General features: G+C 38.2%; 1 pseudogene; it reads left to right on the plus strand.

The window, feature by feature from the left end:
- Positions 1-13,924, plus strand: part of LOC149161847 (heterogeneous nuclear ribonucleoprotein 1-like) — a 60,743-nt pseudogene extending 46,819 nt beyond the window's left edge.
- Positions 13,925-14,163: the final 239 nt, after the last annotated feature.

Genomic DNA, 14,163 nt, shown 5'->3' on the forward strand with positions numbered 1-14,163 from the left:
AACTCCTGGAGCTTCCTTCTTTAATTTTATCAACCCGGTAGTTCGTAACAAACTTGGAAGCGACGGTGCTGTATGCACAAGTACTAGCTCTTGCCGCAGCTGTCACCTGGTCAGCTGGCACAAATCCGCTAGGGGCTCAAGCAAACTTCTATAAGCTCTTAGAAGAATCTTTTTAACTGATGGACGATAGCTAACTCAAAGGAAGCTAATCTATTTGCAGAAAGGAACTGAAAGCCAACAAGAACGCAAACCCTAGCAAACCCTAATTCTACCAACTAGTCTTACTGATGCAGAGATGGGAATGAAAACTACTGAAGGAGATGCCATTACTTTTATGAAGGTAAAATGCATGTGTCTAGACTACCTCTATCTGAAGAAAACATCTTTTGTATTTTTGTTTTAATTATTAGAATTATCATGCATGTGCTTTTAACTAGCTTTTTACTGTGCAGAGGTGGATCAAGGAGGAGAAAGGCTTGAAAAAGGTTGGGAAGGTTCAGAGAGGGTCTAAGGGGTCCCTAACACCCTTCCAGAGAGCCTCACAAAATTTGGCTCCCAAGAAACCGTGTTTATGAGCTTCTACAGGAAGTCTGCAGGGGTTCTACAGGATGTTTCAGAATTTCTACAGGATGTTCAGTAATTCCTACAGGATGTTCTACAATCAGATTTTCGGTGATGGGTGAGTGGAAGAGGCTGCATGGGTGGATAGGGAGGTAGGAGAGGGGCTTGTAATGACTTAGTGATAGAGAGATGAGATGATGAGGAGGTGTGCTAAGCTAGTTTTTCTGGAGGAGGGTAGAGGGAATGGAAGGCCGAAAAGGGAGGATAACGTGGGCAGTAGAGTAGCTGAGAGACAAAGGGTCTAATTGGGGGATGAGAAGTTGGCCTGGGCAAGGCTTAGAAGGATGAAAGGGTGAGGGAGTAGCACTGCACAGTGTAAACCGAATCAAATCATCCACGTCCTGCACATAACCAAAACATTCCTGATCTGTCCTAACTTTTTAATGGAACCAATGATCAGCACGTTACTTCTAAAGAAAACCATGTATTGGTACTGAAGCAAAGAATCATTCCAAGAGGTCTGAATGCATGGACAACTTCTACAAATGAAAATATTGCACCAAAGATAGCATGAATACGTAAACCAATTTTTTTGGTGGGTAGCACTGTCTGCAATCCCAACCCCTAGAAAGAGGTGAAAATGAGTGTTCGGGCAACCCTTTTCTAGAACTTTTATCAACTCCAATCTCTTCACTCTATTCTAAATAGCTGAAGAAACTCTATCTTATAACAATGACCTACTTAACCACACCAAGAAATCTAACTCAGCAAACTGCGTTTCAAATGCATGTAAAGGAAAACCATAATGCTGAAAGAAAAGATAATAATACAGAAGAAGGAGGCCTTAGGCTCTCAGGTTGGGCCCAACCCCGAGAGCTATGGCTCCTTTAAAGGCTCAGAACTGAGATCAAATCTGACTGCTTTCCATTAAATAATAATCATAAGTCAAATAGCATGCCAATAATTGCTACAAAAGAGCAAAACCAAGCTAGCAGCTCGTAGTGCAGAATGTGCAACAATGTTTCAAAAGTCCTTTTCGAAGGCTAGGCACTTATCATTTATACATCACGAGGCCCCAAGCTGGCCTCCTAAATCAGTGGGACTTGGCCGACCAAAATAGTAGTGAACTGCTGCTTCCTCAAAATCCGTTTGGCTGCCTTCTAAATCCGGTTGTGGTGGCTGTTAGAGCTCGGAGTTCGGGGTGAAGATCCCGAGGAAGGCCATTTAATGCTAGACAACCCTCCTATGAATCCTCAACCCCATCTTGGTTGTCTCTTGGTCCTTATCTGCTCAGTTTTGTTCCAATCATGTGTCAAAAAACTTGAAATGAGCACGTGTTAGCCACCTAGGAATAGTGACTGCCCTTATTCGTACAAATGACATAAACATACTAAAAAATGATGCATAAGTTATGAAAAATAAAGGCTTGAGCAAAGGTAGTTAGGCCAAATGAGCCCAAAATGTTACCAAATTTGGGGCTCATCAGTCATCCTTCACCACATGTTCTTCTTCAGCTTCCCACACTAACCCATCATAAATGACAACGTAGGTTGGTTGCTCATCACCATCTCCGTCGATAACTTGATCTTCATGAACAACAAGTGTGGAGTCTGGAATGGGAGAACACAACATAGTACAATCCAGAGGATCAACAAAATTAGAGGACAGAGGTTGAGATAACGAAACATCATGACAACCAACAGGCTTGCAAGGAAAATTTGTGCAGATATCTAGAGCAGGTGAGGTGGGAGGATGTGACAGTTCAACATATGTGCACGCACTTTCTCCGACCTCACACTGCAGAGCTAGAGCTGTTTGATGAGAACTGGATGGAGGGTCACTTGTGACAACAACCTTGTCTATCTTATATTTTGTAGCTCTAACATTGAGGTATGTTGGGAGGGGTTCGAATGATTCTAAGATATGTGGATAATTAAATATGTGAAGAATATACCGAAATATTTCACAAAGAAATTTCCAATCAATTTCACCTTCAGGGATTTGAAATGCAATATTATGAAAGCAATCCCAAAATTTCACAAGGGACTCATCAGGTTCTTTTCGTAATTGCAAAATTTTAATTTTGAGTTTTTAATGATCATAGTGATAGAAAGCACTTGTCAACTGTCCAACCAACTAATCAAAAGAGTGAATAGAGGCATCGGGCAGTGTGACATACCACATCAGTGCATTCCCATGAAGTGCAAATGCGAATAGAGAGCAGGCAATGTAATCCTCAATGATTTCATGCCTTTCACAAAAGTGAGTGAAGGCAACATTGTGCCTAAGAAAAGCTACTCCACCTTCATAATCGTATGTGTTACATGACAAGTCATTCCAAAGCTCCTCCGATATTTCAAAATCATTTCCATAAGATAGACATGTCAGAGGATTAATTGTATAGTAAGTCATGACAAATGTGCAGAGATTCAAAACAGACTTTGAGGACTCAGCTTGTCATCTAGCCCTCCTTCTAGTGCCAAAAATATTGGCGGTGCTAGACCCGCCAACAAGTCAAGGGATCTCCCCGATAAGATGTCCCATCTACACCTTAGACCTTTCAGAGTAGGAGTCCCAGCAATGGGTAGTAAAGCTATGCCTTGACTACGATAACGTGTAGAGGTAAGTAAGATAACTTTGTCGGAAGTAAGTTTGTCACCTTTTGGTGAGTCGAGAGAGATGCATGGGGAGGTTATAACACACGAAGGGGGGGAACAAGTGTATCACTTAGATGCCTGTAATAGTAGGCAGCCTAAAAGGAACACACGAGTTGAATGACATCACAAGCTGGAAAGAAGAATAGTCGACAATCCAAAGTGATGGGTTAAACCAACAACACAACTTCAACAAGATTCATACAATCATAGACAAAATAGTTCATACACAAATGTGTAAGTGAAACAACATAAATTGCTAAAGTAACCAGAATAGTTGAACTACAATAACAACATATGCATGAAGACATGTTGGCTATGTTATATTATATATAAAGTGAAAGTTCCATCCATACATACAACCATGATAGCCACTAGCCCCAATAGTGGAAAATTACAGTTAACACTGCATGCTCCTCCAAAGCGATGTCCTCACGCTACACCATGGAGAAGCCAAGGCTCATCACAATACTCTCCAAGCCCTCTCTAAGAAATGACTAGCAAAATCTTGGCTCCCAAAATCATGTTCTATGAGTTGTGAGGTTCTATTTATAACAAAGGGTGGGGTGACCGTTCACATTCCCCTTTGAGACTCTTGGACTACCCTCATGGCTCTTCAACTTCATTACATATAACTCTGTACATTACATATGATTATTCGCATTCCACTAATGACACTTGGAATTTCAATTATGTCATGTTTACAAAAATAATACACTTTCCACATATACCCATGTGGGACAAAAATAGGCTTTAGTTAGCTAGATAAGACAACACTAAGACTTAGACAGTTGTGGAAAGACCAACCCATCAACCACCTCTCCGTGATCTTCAATAATGAACTGATTCCAAACCTGGTATTGCACAATGGTGTCTGTGTACCGTTTGATGATGTCTTTCTGGAAATGAACTCTTGCCTCCATTGCTTCCTCGTATACTTATTTGGAACCTCTATCCAACTCGTCTTGTAACATGCGTAGCTTAGTCTTCAGCACAGTGAAAACAATGACATATCTCAGCATATTCTCTGCACTGATCTACAAATATGCATTGGTGTCTATGTGCATCAATTGATCAAAGTACATGTCAAGCTCCAGTCGGACTTGCTTCTTCTCTTTGGTTTTAGTGAGTATTCTAATTGATAGGGTGTCATACTTTCACACCACGACATCCAAACTCCTGAACAATCATGCATACGAAGCCTAAACATTAGTGATGAGCGGCAAGAGTTTCTCATAGTTCCAGATCAGACTCTAGATGTGTGCTTTGTCCAACTCTACCTATGGTTTCATCATCTTGTGCAAGTGAAGTGGGGCTCCCTTGTACTTCATTTCCCATGCATGTACATGATCAACAGTGGTAGTTATATATGTGAGTGTTTGCGCTATCTTGGTGTAGCGTTGTTGGTGACCATATAGATGGACATCTACCTTGTGCATGGTGATGAACCTATCATACAGTCTGTATATTACTGTGTCAAGAGTCGACACTTCAGCATGTATCGTTTTCATCATCTCTGCTCTGGAGGATCATGTCGATTATTCCTCTCTCTACCTAGTTTCTTGTAATTCCTTAGCCATGTGCTCATTTTCTTCTATAAATAACTTCACACTTGAGGTTGTGGCTTCAACATAAGGCTTCGTAGCATTGGCGAAGGTAGCTGGATGTCTTCACATGTTTGACAAAATCACCTGTTCTTCAAATTTCACAGCTGATTCATGCTCATCCGGGATGTGCGTTCTGCATACCTATACAACTCTTTATTGTGACTCATCAAAGGCTATGTTGTACACATGTATTCCTAGATTATCCTTAAGGAGAACGATATCCCCTTGTTCACTTGTCACTTTCTCTGCTACTGGAGCTGGTGAAGCATGTGGGGTGACCTTGGTTGCTTTTGGCATGAGGTCAGTGTCTTGACCTTTTTATGGTTGTACACCATCTATGTCCATTAGTTCTACTATCAATTCATCCTACTGAGAAAGTTCCTCTTCCTGTGGTTTCTCACCATGTTCATCATCTATTTTTGGATCTTAATCTTCAACCTGCATTGGCATGTTTTTTTCTACTTGTTTTCCTTGCACTTCCTCCTGTTCATGTTCCTTCTCTCTTTTGCACAATGCTTGTTCTTCTTTCAGCTTCTGATCCATTTCCTACAACTTCCTCTCCGTCTCTTCTAGTCTTTTCTTATCTATTCTTTTTTGCACTCCTCTCCTGTTACCTATTTGCTTCTATCTCCAAAGCTACTCTCTAAACCATTGGATCTTCCTTAAACTTGTATCTTTGCTCTACCTCTACACTTTCATAAATATTCCTCTTTCCTTTGTCTTGCGCAAGTTTTCTACTTGTTGTTGTTATTGTTGTTGCTCCCTGTGGTGATGCTGCCTTGAGTGGTGCTAGCCACTCTACTACCATGCTGACTAGTTCATTGAGCCTAGAGGAGTTATAGCAATATCTCCAAGGGTAATCCTCTGGCCAATGACACACCTCGTGGATCCAAAGATAGTACACTCTCATACAGTGGTCCCTGCATAAGCCATGCGTATCATAGGGATTGAAACTCTTGGTACCAAACATAAAATTCTTGAAGTCCTCGACCTAAACATCCAGTTATTTCAATCTCCATATCGCATACAACCCAATTTGCAAAGGAAGTATGGGCCATGGTGCCTTATTATTCTTGTGCAGTCCAATTGATAATCCTGTCGAGATGTGGTATGCAACCACGTGCATGACTAGCTTGTCTGTGGAAAACTTCATCAGAAAATGTGGAGCCTTCTCCATGTTATACATCTTGATGAAGGTGCCATCAGGTGAGGCATACTAATCTGCAATGTTCAACAACACCTCCATTTATGCCTGAGACATGCAAGGTGGATCATGTTCAAAGATCATCGTGTACAAAGGGGCAATGAAGTGGTCAGATATTCTATCCATCACTCCTCAGTAGCTGCACTCTGAGAGCAACTTGCAATATACATTCACAACATTCTATGAAGGTGTTCATGCCCAACTGATGCTAGGAAACTATTGATGGGCACAAATTGCATCGAGCAGGTAGGTGGACATGAAGAATCTTGCTTGCTGATCCTTGGGCAAACTCTGGGAATTTGATACATGGACTTTCAGCTGGAGAGACAACATGTTGGACAATTTGAAAGGTTTTCCTTCACTTCCTAGTTAATTCAACATAACAACCCAACTCTGTGGGAAGGTCTCCATACTCTCTTGTCCATATAAGTGACATGCACAGATGACCAAGAGTTGGTAAGCCTTCCTGAGTGTCTTTGTCTTGTAGATCTAGTTGGGTGTCATCCTGAGCTTTGATGGCTCCCTTACCCAATGCTTCAAGATGTCTCTTGTGTTTGCGTTGTTGTTGGGAGTGTAAAATGATGCATACATCATGTTCATTGGCTGCAGAAAATGATGCATTTGTTGATAATATTCTACGCTGAAGGTAGAAATCTCTAATCCACTAACACTACTCAGTATCATTGTCTCAAGATCAGTGTGTGAGACAATCCAGTGGATCACGTCTGTGCACAGGAAGGTGGGATACCTACATGCAACCTTGTATAATCTTGACTTATGAATGTTGACATAGACATGACAGTCTTCCAGATTGTCCTCAAAATTGCCTGTGAATATAGTGTTGATGTCTTGCCATGTGATCTTTATGTCTTTCTCAATGAAGAGATGTGTGTCTGCATAAATGGGCAAGATCATAGACACTTTTTCGACCACATCTTTGGTACTACTTTCAACTGTGTCTTTTGGTCCAACTCTCTTGGAGGCCATGTTACCTATATTGTTGAGAATATTATCAACACCTGTTGTACCTCGAGACAGAGAAGACACTCATGAAAAGCCAATGTCATCTGAAAACATAAAGAAACTCAAGAATCAATCATGTAGCAAACTCGGTGGCTGTTGGGAAAGTTTGCACAACATTGACTCAGAGAGGCTAGGAGATTGTCAGTTGGAACTGCACATTGCATGGTGCCAGCTACTAGTGAGGCCTGGTGTCGATTGGAACTACATAATTCACAGTCCAAAGAGGCTAACTATGGACTGGAACTGTGCAATATGTAGTTCAGTCTAGCTGGATTGTTGTCTGGAACTGCGCATTGTGCAGTCCTAGTTGGCAAGACTGGGCACTGTCTCTGAGGATTGCGCAAAACACAGATGGGAGCCAGTGTCAGCCACTCTCTATGCAATTCTTGGAGGCAAGGTAGAGCCTTGACTTTCGAAATGCGTAGTTCATGCCAGGAGAAGCAAGATCTGGGCCAAGGCAGCCCAGACCTGCCTAAGGTCAACCTCAAAATGCGAAGTACTGAATGAATGTGTAAATATGGTGCATATCGGAGTGAATATACATGCATGCAATCCAAGCAAGTGTAGAAATAAGTCAAACAAGTGTAGAAGGGAGTCACTGCAACAGTGACTGTTAGTGCATAATAGAGTCATGCATGTGACACTAAGGAAATGTGATGCAAAACTAGAAACGATACTTATAAAAGTTAAAACATATTGAAATGCTAGCATTTGTTCATTAAAGCAAGGAAAACAACACTCACACAAGCCAAGAAATCAAAAGTGATAGAAAAAGAGTCAAAAGACATGAAAAGAAAAACTTACCTAGAAAAGTTATGTTGACTATGTCGAAGGTTCCTAGATGTCTTGGGAATGCCAGAGCTCCAAGATTGAATGTGAAGAATGAGATTTGGAGCATCCATTAAATATATTTGTCAGATTTAGGGTTTATGATGTGCATGCCACAAATCTAGGAAAAAGCGACAGTTGGCAGGAAGTTTCTAAAATCAACTTTTCATGTAACTCCCAGTTGCTAAAAATAGATCCCTAAAATCTAGGGATGGTTTTTCTCTTTTTTCTTTTTTTTTTCTTTTTTCGGGAATAGTTATCATGCAAGCAAGGAGGAATTGTGTTATTCTGGAGAGAACTGGGCAACCTACCAGCACATGCCAAGGACAGTACCTTGGGAAACGCTTACGTGATGTTTCTGGGGTGAGTGGCCCCGGCTGTCTCACAAGTTCTGTGCAATTTTCTAGAGCAAGGTTGCTGGCATGCTATGTGTAATTTTCTAGAGCAAGGTTGGTTGCCTGCTCTGTGCAATTACTAAGTGCAAGGCAATTGTTAGGCTGCTCTATGCAATTCTTGAGTGCAAGGAAGTTGCCCTCTAGGTGGCGCAGTTTTCCAAGTTGTTGGGTCAGCTTGCATTAGTCAACAAAATAAGAAAGTGAACACAAGTTGTTAAGCGAAAGATAAAAACAACTGAAACAAAAGTACCTGCGTAGTACAAGATGACTGTTAAGATTTCAAAGAGGGAGGCTCCAAAACAAAGCAAAGGAAAAATTTTGGAGAGTTGTTATAGGTGCTACAACATAAATCCTTATTTATTTCCTCATTATTTTCAAGCTTATACTTTTGAGAGTTTTTAATGCTCGCAATTCTATTGCACTACCTATGTTGAATCATAGATCTGTGAAAAAAAATGATATTCCTTTATCATTCTTTAAGCCATTGGATTTTTTATTTTTTCCTCCATAAAATATCATCCTATTTAAGATGCTCTTACAATTGGAGTTGAATAATAGCTTCTTAGTGGTTCAATTTTTCCATCCTTACCTTTTCAATGATAATTTTTCAAGGATTTCAACTCCTTTTCTAGTATATTTTTTTATTAGGGATGTTTCCTAATTCTTTAATATTCCACTCCTTTATCTTTATTTTGATACATCTTAACTGATTCTAAAAGTGTTATATAATTTTATCGTCCATGTTTTCTAATTCTTTCCACCAAGCTTCCTTGTTGCTTAAGAAATAAGGTTTCATTAACCAAAAATATTTTAATATGAAGGATTTTTGCTTCGGACTCTCTTTGCAATCTAACAAAAGTCCTATCAACCAATGATTTGGCCCAGTGCAATGTAGAAAAGAACCTTCAAATTTAATTCAATCCAAAATAAGAGATTCAAAGAGAAGGAATGGATCCAAATCTGGAAAATTTCGAGAATATTCCCCTCCTTTATTTTTCCCAAGTATATACGTCGTTGTTTGTTTCCATGTCTATCACATTAGAATATTTGGAATGTCCATCAAGACAGAAGTATCTTCATTCAATTTTGTTATATCCGTTAAAATATTTTATCCTATTAAAATATCCTCTAATGATCCATGATTCTCCTCTAATGTTTTTTGGAAATCTTTTGGAGAATATTCTTTTCTAACTAATAATTAGGTCCATAAACATTAGTAACGAGGCCAATACATGTGAAGCCTATTAGAATGAATCTAGTTGTAATAGTTCTTTGAGAAGTGAATGAGACAAGAAGTGAAATTGTAGAAGTATTCCAAAGAATGGTCATGCCTCCCAAAGCTTCGTGAACATGATTTGTAAGTGGTTGACTACTTTTCCATACTTCCCTAGAAATTGTTTCCATTGATTCCACAAAAAATTTAATTTCTTATAGCATCATAATATCTAGAGATTCCTGCATGATTCTATTTTTAAAGAGTTTTTGCATAATTCTATTTTTTAAAGAGTTTCTTCATCTTTAGCATTACCTTGCGTATATTGACTAGATATTTTTCCATTTCTTCTATGAGATATTTAATATTTTTTTACCCTTTTTCTTATCTTCCTTTGTAGGCTTGGTTTCCTTTTTTTTATATTACAATTTCTCCCAAAACTAAAGAAGAAGAAGGAGACGAATGACTATCTTGGGCTTGCATCTAAAGTATTTCCTGAGAATTTATATCATATTTTATAATGATTTTCACTTCCTCTTCAAGAATCACTAAGAGATCTTTAGTCTACCATTCTAGTGCTAGCATCTATAAATCCAAATCTTTTAAATCCATTTCCTTAAGATACTCTTCCTCTAAGTTGTTTTGCTTGTCCTCACCCATTTCGATATTTTCAATTCCATTTTTATGCTCCATTTTTTGAATTATTTCCAAAACAACTAGTTTACTCTTTTCCTATGGATGGGTTTCCATTCATTCTGTCTTTTTTCAACAACCTTTGCTTGGTCTTGCTCTAGTTTTGGAAGAACAATATATCTATTACCTTCTCTATTTTCCTCGATCAACAAGCCTCCTTTGCCTTTCTTAGAAATATTTTTCCTATTTTTAATTCTAGTAAAGCCTTCCTAATTTGGATTTATGTAGGAAGGAAATGAAATACAAATATAAACAAAAGAACAAAGCTACAGTGAAAGAGAAACTTTAATTCATTAATAACAAATTACTGAAAATTGTTACATGCAGAATGGAAATACACTAGTTCAGGTGATGGTAGCTTATCTTTGAGAAGAGATGTGGTGGTTACATGCTTTCTGAACTGTGTTATAGTGAGTTTTAGAAGACTTTATATCATTTAGAAGCAATGGGAAACACTAAACATCCAAAAATCTAACCCTAGGAGATGAAGCTCCAAAAGCTTGTGAGCCCCGTTGGGGTTAGTTGAAAAATCAACTTCCTCGGGCCATAACTTTGGCATACGATCTATGTTTGACTATCATAATACCTCATTTCTAATCTCTTGTTTTCCCAAAAAATGTCTTTTAAGCCCTCAAAATGGCTTCAAAAGTTTAGGCCCTAAAAAACTACCAAAAATAGTAAGTTGTGCTACAATTAAGGAAACTAAAAGAAACAATTGTGGGGGTCCAAGTGGAATAGGTGGTTGGCCACCAATATCCACCTGCATCACTTCTTGATATTTTATTTGTGTTTCTTGCATGGGTTGCTACATGAAAATTATACATAAAATCTCTAAAGCAATGAGCAAATTCATGGTATTTCCTAAAACAAAAGGGAATATGTTCATATTTTAGGAGTTGTTCCCATATGTTATGTAACAGCTGCGAAATAATAACACGCAATTAATTAGATTAATCAAGCAATTTATAATCAACACACAATTTATCAACTAGTTAACATTAAATTTCAGAAATATGAGTGTGAGCAGAGACGGAAGGCTAGTTGAATGCTAGTTAAATTTTGATTATTGCAATAAAGTCCTGGGGACGACTCTCCTCCGACTCTCCTCCCAACATAGGCTCAGTTGCACAAAATCTTGATGGCCACCCCCAAGCCCTCAATCAACGTACTATTGCCAGGGTATCCTTTGTCTCCTAACACTATTCTCCCAAGAGAATGGATGATGGAATCATGGAATGATGGAATGCCTCTCATCTTCCTCCTCATCTATTATATAGAGGAAACATTGGAAGGGGAACCACATGCACACACTCCACGTGTCAACATGCAACTTTACTGCTTTCTTGTTTTTACTTTTTGATAGCTTTACTGATTTTTACTGCTTTCTTGTTTTATTCTTATTTATATTTATTTAGAGCATGTAATTAATTTATTAATTTATTATTATTTATTATTTATTTACTATTACTATATTTTTTATTTATTGTTTATTATTTATTTAATATTATATTATATTATTTATTATTTTTATTTTTATTTTTATTATTTATTATAAAGAGACATTACATGTTATCACAATTGTTCATTTCGACACTAGTTGAGACTGACTTCATTACCTCCATGTATACACAAATATGGCCATATGAGGTGTAGCAACCTTACCTTGTTGTTTTTGAAAGGATAACAAAAAGCCCTATAACACTTCCTATATCCTCTAGAATATGTTGTTCCAAAATTCATGAGGAAGAGAATAAAGTTGTATCAAGATAGATGCAAAGTTAAAATCCTCTTTATTTCTATTGAATAATTCTACCAAAGGTTTCATATAAAGGCTACTTGAGTTTAGTAAATATGGTTGTCCTTGAAAATAATTCTATGTAATAACTATGAATATAAATCTCTACACCACAAGAAATAATAATAATTAAAAAATAAGTAACTATATTTATACATATATACATAACATCATTTCAAAAACAAATCCTTACATCCATCTTAAATCAAATTTATCCAGCTTCTTAAGTATTATTTAATTTTTTATTTAATATGAAGGAATAAAGGATGATGAAAACTCCATTAACAAGGAATCGGCCTATGGAACTCTGAGCAATGAGAAGATAAGAAACTACTTGACATTCTTTAATATATTATTGTTATTTTCTATTAGAATGGCTTTCTAAGATCACTCTAATTTTGTTGAATTATATTGAGTTAAAAAGTCAAAAAGTTGATAGTATGACACATTTTCAAATTTAGATTTAATGTGAACTAGACAATTTCTTAGTTTCTCAAAAATTTTGTTGAATCATATTGAGTTAAAAAGTCAAAAAATTGATATATGACACATTTTCAAATTTAGATTTAATGTGAAGTAGAAAATCTCTCAAAAGTGAAAAAAAAATGTATTACTCATTTTGGACGGTATTGATACTACCAAGAAAATAATTTCATAATATTTTGGAAAAATATTCATTCATTATAAAACCCATACACATTTATTCTTATTTTAACCATATTTACTTTTTCCCACAATAATATTATTTAAAGAGATTAGAAACGATATACGATGACATTAAATAACATTTTTATTTCTGGAGGGCCGACGGGTGAGGACTATTTATTTCTGGAGGGCCGACGGTTGTGAAGGGTGAGGACTAGGTTTGTTTTAATCATCTATAAATAATAATCATGCTGGTGTAGAATCGCCTCATCGCTCACCCAAAACACTCTTTATAATAAGCTCCATTACATCAGCATTAGGGTTTACAGATATTCCTCGTAACATTAGCCCGCTCTGCGATATCTCAATCGAAGACGTAGGTTTTCTCCCTTTTTTCCGTTGTGTCGTCTTTTATTCGGTTGCTATGGATTCTTCAAAGGACCAGAAAACGCAGGATGTGCCATCGAGTCCTGGAAAAATATTCATCGGCGGACTTTCTCGGATTACCACCACAGACGCTTTTACAGAGCATTTCAGTAGGTATGGGGAACTCACAGACTCTATTATCATGAAGGACCGTGTCACTGGGCAGCCTCGAGGATTCGGGTTTGTGACTTACGCCGACCCTCTGTGTTGGACAAGGTTATAGAGGACACCCACATCCTCGATGGCAAAACGGTGGAAATCAAAAGAACGATTCCAAGGGGAAACACGTCGAAGGGCCCAAGGACGAGAAAGATATTTGTGGGTGGTATACCCAAAGCTATTTCTGATGATGAGTTCAAGAACTCCTTCGACAAATTCGGCAAAGTTGTAGAACATCAGATCATGCGAGATCGAAGCACTGGGAAGTCCAGGGGTTTTGGTTTTATCACTTTTGACAGTGAGCAGGTTGTTGAAGAAATCTTTTCCCAATGCAAAATAGTTGAGGTAGGTGGAAAGCCGGTTCAGATCAAGAAGGCTGAACCCAAGAAGCCCTTGCCTGACGCTGCTCCGATTTATGGGATTGATAGTCGACCTCCCTACGTTCATGGTGGAGTTGGGGCTTTTAGGGTTAGTTATAGTGGATATGGAGGGTGCCCGTGGTTATGGAGTTCGTCCTGCGTCTGATGGCGAAGGGTTTGGTGGGTATGGCAGTGGAATGATGGGTGGCTATAGAGCTGCGGGTTATGGTTACGGTGCCAATGGTGATGGTGGTAGTTTTAATTCATCACGCGGCGTTGGAGGTGCTTATGGGAGTGGAAGGGGAGGCTCAGAAAGTAGAACCAATGGTCGATATCACCCATATGCCAGACAGAACAATTGACACTGGAGTCAATAGATATAGAAGTAACTGTTAGAACTCTAACGATTCCAGATATTTACTTTGGAGCTTACTACTTTATTGAGAACTAAATGTACTACTGTCATCTGAAGCCATGAATTGCATCTGTATTTGTTTGATTGCATGGGAAGGCCTATCAACGACTATTTCCATTGTGGACTATTAGATAGTTCCCGTTGTGGACTGTTCGGCCCTGGTTATTATTTGCATTGTGACCGTTA

Source organism: Pinus tabuliformis, chromosome 5_2 (genome assembly GCF_031772625.1).
Source record: "Pinus tabuliformis cultivar Carrire ecotype Pingquan chromosome 5_2, CPIR1, whole genome shotgun sequence".
In the NCBI taxonomy this organism is placed as follows: domain Eukaryota; kingdom Viridiplantae; phylum Streptophyta; class Pinopsida; order Pinales; family Pinaceae; genus Pinus; species Pinus tabuliformis.